Source organism: Acanthochromis polyacanthus, chromosome 2, assembly GCF_021347895.1.
Source record: "Acanthochromis polyacanthus isolate Apoly-LR-REF ecotype Palm Island chromosome 2, KAUST_Apoly_ChrSc, whole genome shotgun sequence".
Taxonomy (NCBI): domain Eukaryota; kingdom Metazoa; phylum Chordata; class Actinopteri; family Pomacentridae; genus Acanthochromis; species Acanthochromis polyacanthus.
Window position 1 is genome coordinate 37,875,424 of NC_067114.1, and position 12,629 is coordinate 37,888,052.

Below are 12,629 nucleotides of genomic sequence, written 5' to 3' on the forward strand. Positions count from 1 at the left end.
ATCAGGTGAAATTTTTGTCATGTTCATTGTATTTTTCAGGTAATATACCTTTAGTAGTACCAGGCATTAGAATGAACAAGAAATTGAAGAAAACAAGGGTGGTCTAAAAAATTTTCGATGACTGTATATTTGTCCCTCATTTTCTGAACTTTCACTTTTCTTTATAAAAAAACAAAAAAAAAGGCTACAGGTAATAAGCTTAATGCATAGAACTAGTATCAGTCCTCTGTCGCAATGCACTACGTCACAAATCCCTGTCTGAGAAGCCAGTGGGCATGCTGGGGATTCCCTGCCAAGACTAAAGATCAGCTTCTTTCTCCCAGCAGATGCGAGTCACAGCAGGAGAAGGCCACAAAAAGGCTGGGTGGGCGAGCAGAGAGGAGAGGTAAAACAAAAAGAGGAAGGGAGTGGGAGAGAGATGAGAAAGTTTGGATGCATAACAGATTGTCATCCACCTCCTCCCTCCCATCTTCTGTTTGTCTATGTACTCACTTTCATAGTTTTCCTACCCTCCTCATTTGTGCTCTCTTCCTCTCCCTGTGTAAATCCTTCAGGGCTGATCGAGGGATTGGCCTCAGATGTCCCCAAGTTTGACTTTGATCATTGCTGATGAAAAAATCTAAAGCTGCATCCCCCTCCCTCCCTCTCAAATACGCTCACACTTCCTGCTGGCCCCTCCCTGGGTCTCGTGTCAGAGCTGAGATAAATGAGCAGGAAATGGGCCAAGCTCTCTGGAGACTCAAGAGTATATTTCTACTGGTCGAGGCGTCGGCAGAGCTCAGGTCTTCCATTTGCTGTTCTGTCTGTTACTAGTACATTTATCTTTATTATGGTAAGGTGCCGGTGGAGTTCTGACTTCCTACATTTTCCAAAGTGACTCAACAACCCTAACACCAGAGGAGACATCATCTCACATGCTTTTATTTCAATCAAGGAGAAAAGGCCCATGAGCCTGGTCTGTTTACCCGTTAAAATAAAAGCAAGCAACGAGTAAGAAAGATAGTAGCTCTTTTACCACTACAGATTTGTCCATGCAATAGTGTATAAATTACATTTTTATTTCTGCCAAGGAAGCACAATTTCATTTCTGCGAGATTACACAAAAACTACCAAGACAAATTCCATGAAATTTGGCGGACCATGGAAAAAGGATCATTTTTGTGCAGATTTGGATAATTTTTCATACAGCTGTGAGAAGCATTGGTCTCAGTGGAGATCTCTACACTCCGAGTGTCCATTAAGTTTACTACAAATTTGTGTGTGTTCTCAATACTGTAAAAAACTGAGGTCTCAACATGCTATAGATTTACATTTTTACTTGTTTCCATTCTTATCTCCTCTCTGCTCTGTGTAAACACAGTCTGCAGTTTATCCTTGTTCTGCCTAAATGCCCCAGCATTTCAGTCTTACGACTGCAGCTGAGTCACTAATGATTTCATGTTTGCGCAGAGGGGCATAGAAAAATTCAGTATTTTGTAAAATATGGTGCTATCAGTTTTATTTTTGTCAAATTTGTCAAGAAGGCATGTAGAATAAATCGATTTTAATACGCTTTGATTTTGTTAAGCTTTAGACAGAATCGCCCATCACAGATGACATGTTTAGATCAGATCAAAGGGTTGAAAATATGAATATTTACTGCGTATTAACATTTTTTGGATGTGCAACATGACATAATTGACGGTAATTTTGGGGTTCAGATTGTTAATTAGAGGTGCACAGCTATGATTAAAGCTAAATAATTTTGGGAAAATATCTCTTTAAATATACATTTACTTTCTATGACAAATATAGCAACTTCATTTGCAACATATCTTTTAAGTCAACCTTAAGTTCAGTCATTAAGTAAGAGATTTTAAATATTTATAAAAGAGCACAACTAAATAAGATACCAGCAAAAGTTTGACGGTCCCACAAGGATGGGAGCATAAATTTGTAAAACCGTTGCCACAACAGTTTAAAAACTAGGTCAGAAATGCTGCATAATGTAGATCTTAAACTGCAATTTCGATATGACATCAATTAATTGTTCATACCTATGATGCATGTGAGCAAACGCACCGTTAATGTTACTCTCACCCAGGGTTTTACCTGTGGAGAAACATTTTTGATATCCTCCAAAGAGGTTAAAGTCAGCACCAAAGAAAAAGCAACATCAGTAAAATATGTTAGAATTGAGGAGTTTTGTTTACAGGGGTTTCATTTACTCAAACATAAAATATTTTTTGTTCATCAAATGGTCAGAAATGTCCTGACAAGGCATAGACATCTGCCATTTTCATTACTGTCATGTGTAGTCATCCACCAAAAGCTTATTATGAGAAAGAAAAATCCGTCATTTTATGAATAGTTTCATCCTGTTGAGAATTATATCAGCCAAACATCTAGTTAAGTAATATTGATTATGTAATAAACATATTAAGCTGTAATTTGTACAATATTAAGCAATACAGATGAATGAACACAAGCAGGAGTTTCACTTTTGAATGATTCCATTTACTAACTCGTGTCTGCTAATAAAGCTGCATTCAAAACATCCATCTGTGGGAAGGTTTCAGTGCAGGTGGAGGTGAAGTTCAATTAATAAGCTGAGTGATGAAAAAGCAGCGCAGCAAGCTTTCATTTCCTGCGGGCTCTGTGGATGCAGCACAAGCTGTCCAACTTAACAGGCTGCCTTTGTAAGACTTGTATGCAAATGTATCACAAATAAAGAAACACTCAGAGCAGTGAATGATAAATGAATGGATGTTTAACTTCCTTTTCATATTTACTACTAAATGCGATCTCAGTGGAAAAATAAAATATTGAATTCCCTCTGTCGCTGAGAGGCTACAAGCAACTTTTAAGGTGGAATGATTTCTTGCATGTGCATTGTGAATCAGTTAAACACCTTAAATGTTACAACATATATTTACCCATTCCATGTTACTATATATATTTGACCATTCCAATAAATGTTATTGGCTCTCTTGTTAAGAATATGTTTTAATGATGGTTGGATCTTGAACTGCTTAAAAACGTGTGTGGATTTTAACCAGATAATAAATTGAGAAATTCTACTTCCCCATTTGGATTTAAAAAAAGGCAGTGCAGTGTCAATTTGGGGAACGACAACAGCACTACATGCATGGTTTTAAATGTAGCACACATACAACAGACAGGATAAGACTTAGGCTTTTCAAGCACTTGTTAATTGTATGGGAAAGCCGGTAGTTTTGGTTGAACATTGTAACAGTCAGCAGTTTTCATCACATGATTTACCCAAAACCACACAAGTCCTTAAACAAGTCCCTTGAGCTGCCTTAAAAGAATCAGGACAACATTCTAGGCAGGATTTAAGGTATACTAAGGTCACGAGTTCAAAGGGTCCAACTGCAACTCGACCCCTTTGTTCTTTAACCAACATTAAAAGTTTGTCATGTTTTTCTACTCTTCTTATCTGATGAGTTGTATTTCATGTCATTTTTATGTCCCAGTACGATGATCCAAACTGTAAGCTTTTAAATAGCCAAAGGTATTCATGTGTATTTCCACACAAACAGACCCAGAGGTTGTTAAACTCATCAAATTCCCAGATGCTGGTAACTTGATGCCAGTGTTCTCAGAGGTAGCTACTGTGTGGATGTTAAATTGATTATACTGAGAAAATTAAAAGCAAGTGAGATAGCTTTCCTACAAAACGCATTTAGTGAATAGTTTGACTCTGATTGTCAATAACCTGTATGAGAATGCACAAGCAGCCCAGGTAGACCAAAAGTCCTTCTCACAGTGTGAATGGTTTTGCTGTCAACGCAGCATCGACGTTCAGTCAGTAAGCAACAGGAGCAAAAGACACCATCTCCACACTAAAAAAAAATAATGTTTTGAATGGTTTTACACAACATTGTTATTTTACAGATATTTGTCATTCTAAAAATAATCTATATTAGGGACAGAAAAATAGTAAACATTTTCATATTCCTGTTTTGTAGCATTACAGACTCTAGGACAATCACAAAACAAGGATTCATCTGAATGCTTGCGGTTTAAAAAAAAAATGTAAAAATGTGTTTTTTAAAGACACCCATTTGTTCAAATATAATGTGTGACAATAGAATGACCGTATATTTTACTGTATTAAGATCAGCTAAAAATGCAACAGCATTCTGCCATTTTTTAAAAAACAGATTATGTCTGGCACCCTTGCTGTCAGATTCTTACAAGTTTGTTTATTTATTTACTTTACAGTGTCCAACCACTTTGGTGAAGAGCCATTGAATTCTGAATAAACGGCATATAAAAGCTCACGATGTTAAAGGCTTAGAATGAAAATCACTGCACAGAGATGCGATAATCATTTTATCCTGCATGATCACAGGTAAACAGGAGACTTACATAATTCATAAAGTAATTTACACTTGCAAATATCTGACTGGCTGATAACATCTGACCCATGTTAAGAAGCTTGTATTGTTGATGATAATGTCAGTTCGAATGTAGCTTGACGGCACTCGAGTCAAACAATATTCTGACTTTTTAAATTAACTCTCACGCTGCCATTATTTATTTAAGCAGCACTACATCCTGTACCATTTACCTCACCTACTCCTAAAATATGTATTTCAGCAAGTTCATGATTTTTGACAAAGACACTGGTAAACTCCCACTTAACTGAACTGACTAATTTCACATGCAGAGGAAGAGTTCACATCACAGGCATCACTTCCTGAAAAATTTCACTGCACTTAAAACAAGCTTGACATTTACAGATCATTCATACAGTAGCAGCATCCAGGTCACTGCCTCTCAGAAACAGACCGCTGCTTTCGGAAAAGTAACAAACCAGAAGAGAAGAAGAGAAACAGCTGAGGAATGGCTCCCCCGACCCCTGACCTCATTCAGATTAGCATCAGTACAGAAGAACCTTTCCGCATCGCTGAACCGCACAGTGCAGTCGAGAATCAATCAGCTTCTGCTGTGATTACTAAACAAAAAGAAGGTGGAGAGGAAATGGACTGCTATCTAAATTAATATTCCTGGAAAATCTTGTAAAAAAAAAAAAACATGGAGTGATGCACGACACGCACACTGTAACACAGAAAGAAGGCAGCAGGTGCAAGCTGTAAAGCCGTCAAGCATTAATTAAACATCTCTAGGTAAATGAGAGAGTCCGCCCACCTATATGCTTACACCTGACATTTAGGTAAATTAGCCAAGAGTAAATGCCAGTTCTCAGTCACTCAGACTGGATGTCAAGGATGAGGGATGCGGTGGCTGAAATTTGCACGGTTTCATGAAATCCAAGTGTCAACAGAAGTAAATGGTAAATTCTGAAAAGAATCACATCTGCCTGACTTATGCGGATTTGTTTGTCATTCTCAGCTTCACATATTAGCAGCTGATGCCTTAATTCAAATTCAAAGATGGAGGAATCAATAAAAAAAGCGTTCTGAATGTGACGGGCAGCAAACTCTGAGCACATATCTGCTCATTCTGTCTGTTTTCCTGTTTCGTGTAAGAAGTCTATGGTGAAGTAAGTTGAAACATTGAACTGATTAATGATTCTGTCAATGGCCGAACAATGGAGCAACAATTATGAAGGCTCATTAATTACTTATGTCATTTAATAAGCAAAAAATAAACATTTGGTTGATTTAGACTCCACAATGTAAGGATTTACTGCACTTGTGGCAAACTTTTGGCTAAAGCCAAAACAATAAATCGCAATTAGTGAGATCTTGATTCGTTATCACAACTATTAATTGATTCCGAAGACAAGAAGCCGTCGTCGCACCATCACAATAAAATAAACAGGGTCTTGCTTTCAACTCCGTTGCTGCTAATGTACAAATCCTTGCATCAAAACAAGACTTACTATAATCTTCACCTGAATTCGGAGCATCTCCCTGAGGCAAAATAGAAATAAAATTGTACCCAAACACCTCATATTCTGTACCCGTGCTGTACATTAATAAACTCTGCTATTTACTGATGTTCCATAAATGCCTTACGTGCAGGTGTGGGACCAAAAATTACTTTGAAAAGAGTGAAATAGGGTGTTCTAATCTCTAATCTTTACTCAAGCTGACACAAAGCAATTTGGTCTACATGGGCTGTTTTCTACGTTCAGTTTTCTAAAAGCGGGGCATTTTAAATGCCATTTTCACAGTTGATCAACCTCATTTATTTTGTTGAAAGCCAAAAACATGAATAATATTCAATCAATTGTGCAGTCCTACTTGGGGGTTTGAAGTATTGACATTTTAAAGAAGCGACTTGGGAATCAGGGAGCTTAAAACGTTATTTTTCCGCTATGTTTTGACTTTTTTTTGGACTATAAGATGACAAATTCAAAAAGTAATTGAAGGATTCATTGAAAATTGCCCAAAAATATCACTAGCAGTAGCTCAGGAGAGTTTATCACCAGCATCAATACAGCTATAAACAAGAAAAGCACTCGGAGAGCGCAGTACTCCACCAAGGCTGCTCAGTCATCGTATCATTTCTGATGCATGAAATCTTGAAAAACGTCGTGGCAGAAATCATGGCACTATAGAATGTGGCCATTTAATATAGATGCACCCACAAAGAAAATGACCTTGCGTCCAGCACAGGCGTGTGTTATGCATGATACCAAATTGCGTGACCTAATATGTAGCGGGTGGCGGGAATTGATGGGACTCAGAAACACCCCCACAATTAAATCAGTTCTTTCTTGTATCATTTCCGACGGATAAGTCCCGATAAGTCTGCAGTGCTCGATTTGTAGTACGATTGCAATCATGTGATCGGCAGCAGGAAACTGATGTAGTGTTCACTTGCCATTGTTACAGTGATGCTGTGCTGCTCTCGCAATGATACAGAAGTCTTTAACAAATCTATGGATCCAGACTGTAAGCCACATCACTGCCAAAATCTAATCACTTGGTTTTTGTGTCGTTTCTGACTTTCCCTGCAAAATTTCAACTAAATCCATTAGTCCATTTTTGAGTAATGTTGCTAACAAACAAACAGACAGGTAAACAAATAAACCAACAATTGTCTTATAAATCCGGTGCGGCTCTGCCTCCTTGGCGGAGGAATCACCTTAGCTGCGAAAAACCCTGACAACTCAAGACAACCAAAGAAAGTCCCCAAAGAGTAATCCTACTTTCTCAGTACAACAATTCTCTGTATGCTCAGTTGCTCCAGGAAATGTGTTATTGTATAAACTGGTCTGATCAAAATCTCCAAATATCATCACAAATAAAGCTATTCAACCACCTACCAAATGATGTTCGCAGTCTCACACAAAGCCAACTGACTCAACAAGTCGAGACCTAGAATGGAACAGGTGCTGAGCTCTTAGCGTGACTCAAATTAATTTATGTTCCCCGCACAGACCCTCTCAAAAAAATACCGTGAGTCATCTTAAACACACACCTGTGCTGTAAGTCTTATCTCAGGACAAAGTGGCAGCATCTGTAAATAAGATCGCAGTTTGAGATGGTCACACAAGATGTTTTTATGAATGAATGGAGAGACATAAGGTGAATCTTCACAGGGTGTGAGTGAGAGAAAGGAGGGAGAGTTTTGCAAGGAGAAAAACAAAATGATGGCATTGTGCAGCTGTGAAATGCATGTGCGTGTTTGTTTTTAGAGCGGTGTGTATGTCAGAAGGTGTTTTCCTGCTCAGTCACACTAGCATTCTAAAAATTCCTCAGAGAAATGATCAGAATTGACTGTTAGGGATGAAAGAAAACAAATGCAATTTTTATAGTTCTACAATTTCATTTCGCAGACACTTTCATGCAAAGTGACGTATATCTGAGAGTAGATACAGACGTTTATTTTTCACGTCTATCTGGTGATACTTTGAAGTCTGATGAAGAGATCTGTAATGAACCAAAGAGAATCTTCTGAAATGAAACCTCATCTTCAATCAATTAGTCACATGGGAAAATAATTCGCACATTATATAGATGAACTAAACTGGCCACAGATTGTACATGCTAGCCGTATTAGTGCAAAGAAATTCTAAAAAAGCCACAAAAAGATATTTGCTGCATATTCATTATTTTATACTGAAATGATGATAACAGATTCAGAGCAGATCAGGGTGCAACCATGTACAAGCGTATGAATTCTGAGAGTAGACCTATATGAACTGGTGATCCTAGCGCTAGAACAACTGAAGAATAGAACACAACATAGATTTTTCCTCACCTCTCCTCACAACAGTGTATGGAAATAGTTTTCTCAGCCTGGAGATGAGCTAAAGCTACTAAATCAGTCTCACTTTTACATTTTCTCACTAAGTAACAACAGAAGTTCTTCACTATCAATCCCAAAGCAACACCACTTTTTTACACTTTTGAACTTCACAACACAGCAAGAGATGCAGAGACAAAGCTGATCAGCAGCATCTTACTGCTATTTACATTTTGTCTTTCATCTGATCATTTGCTTGGCTTTCCTCAACTCTATCGACTGTATACTGACTGTCACAGTCACTTTGTTAGTTTTACATTTGGTTATTTATTAATCAGACGGTGGAATTTTTAAAAAAAACTGCCTTTGTATCATTTGTAGGAACTGCTAAAGCTAATTTACGGATTTTTCCCAAAATAATTCCTGTCATTTTCATAAACTGTGATGCCTCAACATCTCAGAAAAGTCACCTCCCAGGAATTAAACTTCATAACGCAGAAGAGTAACACAAAGCCCTGCTGAAAGCTAACTCGTCTGGCTTAGACGTGTTTGAGATTGTGGTATCCGATTTTCCTTCTTTTAAGGAATAATTATCCTATAAAGTCATTAAGTTATGATTTCACAGACTATATAGTTCTTGCACTTGAGCAAAGCAGTCTTCTGGGGCTGCTCTGATACAGGAAAAATTAATGATCATCATGAACCGCTGATTATCTCATAGATGGATGCAAATATTCGCACCAAATTTGGTTTTAAATGTGATGATATTGGCACTGAAAATCAACAGGGGCAAAGTGCAAAAATGCCCAAGAAATCTAGGAATGTGTCTAGAAGCTGTTATTGAGGGGCCAAAACTGCCCCAAGATTTCAAAAGATGTGTTAGATCTACACTACCAGTCACAGGTTTGGACACACTTTCTCACTCATTTGAATGAGAAAGTGTGTCCAAACTTTTGACTGGTAGTGTAAATGATATATATATTTCATGTTTGCCAGGCCAGGCAAATTTCCTAATCCTGTATTAGGTCATCATTTTATCTCCATTCATTTAATTTCCAGGCAAAACACTCACTCACACAAATAGCACCGTGTACATGCATGCATAACTGTATGTAACTGTCACTACATACTATAATGTAATGCTGTTAGGACCAGATATCCCTGCTTTGATTCTAAAAGAGCACTTTGTAGAACCTAGCTGAGGCTAAAAGGCGCTATAGAATTGCCAACCATTTACCAATATTGTAGTTTGCCAACTGGTGTCAGCTTTAGTTGTGGCTGATTAACTTGTTCATAGCAGACTAGTGCGAGTCATTAGCGTGTCATCGGCAGATGCTTTATGCAAACAGAAAATCAGCTGGAATACAAAAGAAATTTTTTTAAAAAGATGAGAAATGTGACAAAGTGAAATATAAAACTGTTTGCCAAACTGCATTTTACAACTTTTAGGATTACGTCCCAAAAAAACAACATTTAAAAGTTGACTTAATTAATTCTAAATCATCGTAAGCACAATCAAGCCAAAAAGCATCTGCTCCCTTTGAAATGTATTCTATATTGCAAAAAAAAAAAATCAATGTTTCAAGCTGAAATTGGCTCTTAATCAGGAACAGAGGAATCAAAGCTCAGCTATGAGTCACAGAGGAAACAGTCTTAGTTCTTTGGGACTGTGTAATAAAGAGAAATTTTAAAGGGAGTAGACAGCAGTGTTATGAGTCCTCTGGGAGACAAACTCATTAATGGTTACTAAATCATTTACTGGGGCTTTATAGATCAGTTACAGTATAAGCCATTTTGGTTGCCAGGTTGTGCGTGTTTATCCTCCCCCAGCAAGACACTCGCTGCAACCATTTATCGATTAGTTGTCAGCTATTAATTTATTCACCAACTATTTCTGATAATGAATCAATTCTGATATTCCTTTATGAAAAAATGTTCCAATTTAGATTCTGTCTTCTTAAATTTCAATATTTACTGGTTTCTATGCTCCTTTGTGACAGCAAACTGAATATCTTTGTGTTGTGGACACAACACATGGGAGGATTTGGGCTGATCAATATTTTTCACCATTTTCTGAGATCAAACAACTAATCGATTAATTGAGGAAACAACAGATTAATCAACGATGAAAGTATTTATTAGTTGCAGCTCTATTTGCCATTAGCTCACTAGTTTATCAATTTACCAGCTGACCATTTGCCTGAGATAAGAGCACAGTAAAGCTGGTCTGCAGCCATGGATTCTTTTCAGTATCAATAAATATATAGATTATTTTATTGATCCATCTCAAAACATCTGTCTTGTCCAGAAAAAAACTTCAAAACCCAAAGAAATGAATCTCGCTATCATTGAAGACTAAGAAAACAAGCAAATGTTCATAGTTAGATAGAGGAAACCGTGACTTTAAAAAAAAAAAAAAAAACAAGATAAAAATTCATTCTTTATCAGAGGATTCATTTTATATCCATCAACTAATTGACTAATCAGCACTACTATGAGTTTCTGATCCTAAATCTCTGTTTTATTAGTACATATTAACCACTGCAGACTTCATGCCATTCTGTAAAGCTCCTTTAATTCATAATTTATTCGGGGTGGTGATTACAGATTATTAGTTGGAGCTGTTGGTTTAATCACAAGGTGAGAAAGCTGTGACTCTTGTTAATGACTGAACACAAAATGAATGGTTTATTAAAGAAGTTTCCAAACTTTCTCTGCCATGTCCCCTTTTGGGGCTTGAAATGTTTCACAATTTGCATCCCTTATGTGGGGACAAAAAGTGTTCAATCAATAGGCAACAACATTGCAGGAGCTGGCCATAAAACTCCCTGAAGAATTTTATTGGCACAACGTTCAAGAACATGAACATGCAGGAACTTACTACATTAGACAATTTGTGCCCTAATTGCACTCAGGTGGAGCAAACAGCCACACATTAACAGAGGCTTTGTTCCAGCAAATGACTACACTGTAGTGCAACAATTAATATTGTTATTAGATACACATGAGCTTGACAGGTCAAAATGTTTGCTGTGGAAAAACATCTATCCAGCTTTACTTCCACTCTACACTTTCTTCCCTGGTCATGTTCGTAAACCACTATTATAGTGAGACTGTAATATAAGATTAGTCAGCATTAATGTGTTTATAACCACCAAAAGCTGCTTATTAATGGTTTAAATGTAATCTGTAAGGAAAACTGTTTATTAGCCATCACATAAGCCTTTATGAGAAAGATGCCTTATTAGAAAGTGGTGCAGAAATTTCACTGGAAATTGGGTTAGATTTCCCCCAACATGATAGAGAACATTTCAGCTGCAGGGAAAACTAACTTTAAACAGAAATAACAGCAAGCCATCCCTGCAGGGTTGCAACACATAAAAGTACTGTGAGATGCTCCACAAACTCACTTTCAAGACCCACGCACGAGTCCACGCAATACTATTAGAGGCTACTACAGTATTTTGTGTGTGCGGGTGGTGTAAAAAGTAACAAAAGGTTAGTGTTTACCTTGGACGTCGTCCCTGGTTCTTGCTCAGTCTGAATTTTTATTCCCTTCGCCTCTTCGTCCTCTTCTTGTTTCCCTAATTCCTCCTAATGTCGCTCCATGGCTCCGACTCTCCTGGCGCACGGTGGCCGGTGGAGCAGCTCTGCCGGCGGGGGGAAAACTTCCAGTCAAAGTGCGGGGCAGTCAAAGTGCGGTGGACGGATCTGCGGACGGGAGGAAAATGAAAGGGGGCAGTGATGGACGGGCAGGAGGAGCAGGACAGCGGCGAGGGAGGGTGGGAGAGGAGGGTGAGGAGGACGGAGAGAGGAGCGAGAGGCGGCGGGCTTTAAACCTGATCTCCCGGGAAGAAACCCGACTGCTGCCGCGCTGAAATTCAATATGAGGCGACAGCCACTCAGCGCGGCTCCGAGCAGCTCAGCTCCCCGCACACCGGCACCGAGCAAGCGAGCTGGGAGGCGATGGGCAGCCGGAGAGGGAGGCAGAGAGAGAGGGAGGGAGGGAGGGAGGGAGGGAGGGGGAGCGGTTACTATAAGGACACCGGCCAAGCGCCTCCCGACAAGACAGGTGCACGAGAGCCGGTGGACGGCTTTGTCATATCTGTCACCTCGAGCCAAAGTCTTGCTGCAAGTGCACATACAGTAAAAACGGAATCCAAATTTCCAGCTCACACGCAGCTATTCATTACGAGCAGAGGAGGTTATAAATAGCAGAAATACAGTGAAGCCTGCTGCAGTTTGATAAAACATCTTCATTTCCAGATAGAGTCTGGTAAAAGGCGGATGTAGTGCGAGGCCATGAATAGTTATGTTGGGTTTTAACCCTAAGTTTGATATTATGACAGGTTCTTAATCTTAACATTTCAGTTAGTCTAGGAGGTTTGTACTACGGATATACTGATGTTTTTTAGGGCTTTTGTCGAATTTTGTCCAGTATATTTACATAATATAAGCTC

At 38.5% G+C, this 12,629-nt stretch overlaps 1 protein-coding gene across 1 annotated transcript in view; it reads right to left on the minus strand.

The window, feature by feature from the left end:
- The window catches only part of LOC110958200 (SH3 and multiple ankyrin repeat domains protein 2), a 329,760-nt gene extending 317,623 nt beyond the window's left edge, over positions 1–12,137 (minus strand). The window contains 1 exon segment of the mRNA XM_051937780.1: positions 11,680–12,137. The gene's annotated coding sequence lies outside the window, so the exon portion shown is untranslated.
- Between the last annotated feature and the right edge of the window lie 492 nt (positions 12,138–12,629).